This window comes from Notothenia coriiceps, unplaced genomic scaffold (assembly GCF_000735185.1).
Source record: "Notothenia coriiceps isolate Sejong01 unplaced genomic scaffold, NC01 NC01_scaffold00026606, whole genome shotgun sequence".
Classification (NCBI taxonomy): domain Eukaryota; kingdom Metazoa; phylum Chordata; class Actinopteri; order Perciformes; family Nototheniidae; genus Notothenia; species Notothenia coriiceps.
In genome coordinates, this window is record NW_011359307.1 from 500 (window position 1) to 4,101 (window position 3,602).

General features: G+C 39.4%; 1 long non-coding RNA gene across 1 annotated transcript; it reads left to right on the forward strand.

Annotated features, from left to right (window-relative positions):
- Positions 1–663: 663 nt before the first annotated feature.
- On the forward strand, positions 664–1,321 carry LOC104957228 (uncharacterized). Its single transcript, XR_799650.1, has 2 exons — positions 664–908; positions 1,075–1,321. It is a non-coding gene; the product is annotated as an uncharacterized lncRNA (long non-coding RNA).
- Positions 1,322–3,602: the final 2,281 nt, after the last annotated feature.

The following is a 3,602-nucleotide window of genomic DNA, read 5'->3' on the forward strand; positions in this document are numbered from 1 at the left end:
AGTCTGAAAGGTGTCGGCATAACAATGCGTCAAATACACGAAAACGTAACTTGTTAAACTGTATTTAAACAGTTGAGACAGATTAGCCGGAGTGCTTAATGTCTTGAGTTGTCACTGCAGTGGTAAAAAAACGAATCTGCTTCGTGTGTTAACATGGAAAGTGAGTACACGGTCTGTTCATCTTTATTTCCCATGCATTTATAAATGCATAAACGAAAATGTAATGCCATCGATAAAAGACGGGTAATAACAGATTATAATGGACAACGAGAATCATGTCAGTTGGCGACTGTATAGCAGACCAAAGAGGCTTTGGTGATGAAGGGCTGAACAACAGAAACAGTTCATATTTTTTAATAAAGATTGATGTGTTCCCTGTCTTAAAATAACTAGAAAACACTGAGAAACATTGCTGAATCCCTACGACAAACAAATGTATTGTACACTTGTAGTTTTTACAGGCCAGACTACTCAAGTCCATTTATGTCTTAATAACACTATTGATTGCACTCAATTTTTTATAACTCATGGTTTGCTAGACTCTTGTGAACATTTAGAAGTGTAACAAAAAACAGGCTTATTGAGGGAATGGTAGATGCACCAACATCAACAAACAGAATTTCCCTTTAATGCATCATAACAAAATAACTTGTGGAGCACGGTGGACCTGACAGATTGGTGAAATGTCACTGGATTTGTCTCTTGTTAAGAAAAATGTTGTAAGACCAACATTTGCATGTCTTCTCAAAAAGTGACTTCTGTCACAATCCTCGCTGAATTTGTTAATTTGATCTTGTCTGTTTCCTCTCTCTCAACAGGAAAGTCGAGCTTTTATGACTTTTGCTATTGACAGCAAGGAACAAAGAGTGATGATGTCATACACCAAGGGATCATTTTCAGTTCATGAGGTCAGTACATTAATGTGGAACATTGTCAAATTGAAGTCTGTGTCATTGCCACATCTGTTGGACAGATTATTGTGCCAGCACTGTTCGTGACCTGCTCCAGGTCTGATGAAGACGAGAGGTTTTTTGGACCTGATTAACTCATTCATGTGTGTTTCTTCTCCTGCAGCTGCAGCAGTGTATAGCAGTCAGCCAGAAAGCCTCAGAGAACATCTTCCAGTTCTACAGAGACTCCGTCAGGAGGCGCTACTCCAAACACCTCTGATGTAGCAGCAGCTCCATTTTTCCTTTTTAAAATAAATATAAATGCTGATGTTATAAAATAAAATATTCTTGATTTTGTGAGTTTGGATATTTTGTGAGATCTCCCTATGTAGAAGTCAGGGCAAAAGAATAAAGCAAAGATGAATGTCAAACAAGTGCATTTATTGGGATTCATTACGTTTTCTTTCAGTTAAATATTTACATGTTATACAAGAACTCTTGTATTAATACAGCTCATTTTTCACAACCTTTGACCTTTATCTATACATGTGATACGAATCTGACTGGAACCCGTCTCATGACAGTCAACATTCTCATACATAAATCAGTAGGGTCCTTCGTTCTTTCTTACGTCCAGTGGAGACGGAGGATTGTCAGAGTTGACTTCACTGTGTGGACAGGGTTAGACACTGACACCACAGGAGTGTCCACATACAGGACCCATAATATATCATCAGCTCAGTCTTGATACAACACTGGGTTTGCAGTTCAGCCAGGGACTATTAAAAACTATACATCTAAATAGAAAATATCCACTTGTACCAGTCATTTTTTTAAATATTTATTTTAGGTTCACAGCTTTTTTAATGGCAGATTTAAGCTCAAACCAATATGGCCAGAGTTATTTCCTTTCATCGAAGATTTGTTTTAGTCCAAAAGAAGGACGTGATGGAAGCTTTCAGCAGGTTAACAAACTACAAACTGGCCGTGCATGTTTCTGTCGTGACCCAAATGGAGATCGTTCTGACTCATGGCGTGTCTTGCCAGACAAGTTTTTTATATTTTAACCTTTACCTCATCTGAATACTGTTTGCTTACACAGCTTAATTTTCAAGTTCAGCAAGAGGCAAGTTCCTGAAGGATTCCAGTCGTCTTTTTTATTGGAGAAACGAGTGCAGTCTATATTTAGAGAGCGTGGAGTGGCAGCTTGCTTGATTCTATTAATGGAACAACTCATAGAAGGATCATCTTTAAGAGTTTATTTTCATATTTTTGTCACTTTTTCTCACAGGTCTGCAGCCTCTGTCATCAGTTTGTCAGCACTGTATACAGAAGCAGCTCCTTTATTTCTGTGTAGAGCCGCTGGTTCACATCATGACTTTGCATTTGCCTCATTAATATTTATCTTATATAACTGCACTGTATGTTTTGTCAGTGTGTGCTCGACATAAGGATAACTCACAAGATTGGCATTGAACAAAGCAGTCCTTTCTGCAGATAAACAATAAGTGATAAAGAATGTGAAAATCAGGAAGTGCAGCGGTTCCCTGAAGGTCCCTTGAGTGGTGCAGTGATGACGTATCTTTGTAGGCTAGACCAGGGAGTTGTCTTCGGAAGGGCTCCCTCGACAAAAAGCAATGGGATTTATCCATTGGATTTCAGTACATTGCAAAAAATAATCTTTGTCGCAAACACGTTTATGATACTTTCACATTATTGTTCAGCAGGATAATCTCCACATATTATCACCACTTTATGATTTTTAAAATGTAAATCAAAGAAAAAGCTAAAGTTAACCTATAAATGAACTAAAGCAGGTCGAATGGCTGCGCATCACCACCGCTAAGCTAAAGGCGGCTAATGTTCGGAGTGATTATGTTTAGTAGTTTATTCAGACCATGGGCGTCATTTTGTTTGAAACAGTGGTGGGACACTTTTTTCCGATTAAAGAAAACACTACTGCGATAAGCGCACCCCGTAAACAATACATAAAAACATGCTCACAATACTTCTTTTGACAACTAGTAAAGTAACTATGCTACGCTGCTCTATTCAATTATTACTAATACTAAACGTGTCACTGGTCCAAATTGCACCACTCGGGTTACCAGGAATACTGTACCCAAGAAGTGTGAACAGTCCTCCCGTTTGTACATGTTCTCTCTTGTGCAAATAAACCCCAAAGTGTACAACTCTTTAAACACGCTATTTTCAGAACATTTGCAACAAATGATCCTAATGCAAAGTGTTGAGGACATGTCCCCAGCCTCCCCAGTTTAAATGACCCCTATGATTCAGACCCTAGTTACCAACGGTTGTTTTTATGAAAAATAGCAGCTTCAGACATTCCCCAGAAGGGTATTTACTGATGTATTGCCTTGGAACACAACGTGAACATCTCTTCAGCTTGTGTTAACAACAGACCTTCTTTCAGGTTTCTTACCACAATACAAAAACGGACTTCTAGACAATGGAACCAGAAGCGGAAATGCTAATTATTTTTCCTGGAATCATCACTGCACCACTCTATTGGATAGTAGCTTCTGGACCCTCGTATAAAACGCTCCTGGGATCTTAAAAACTGTCCCCAGATTTCACTCCACAGCAGCTCCGTCAGGATTTAGACGCCTCGTCCTTGCTGCGACCTCCTCGTAAATCTGCAGTGTCCGTCGCCGCACTCCGCCCCTCGCTCACGGCTGCATGTCCCCATAC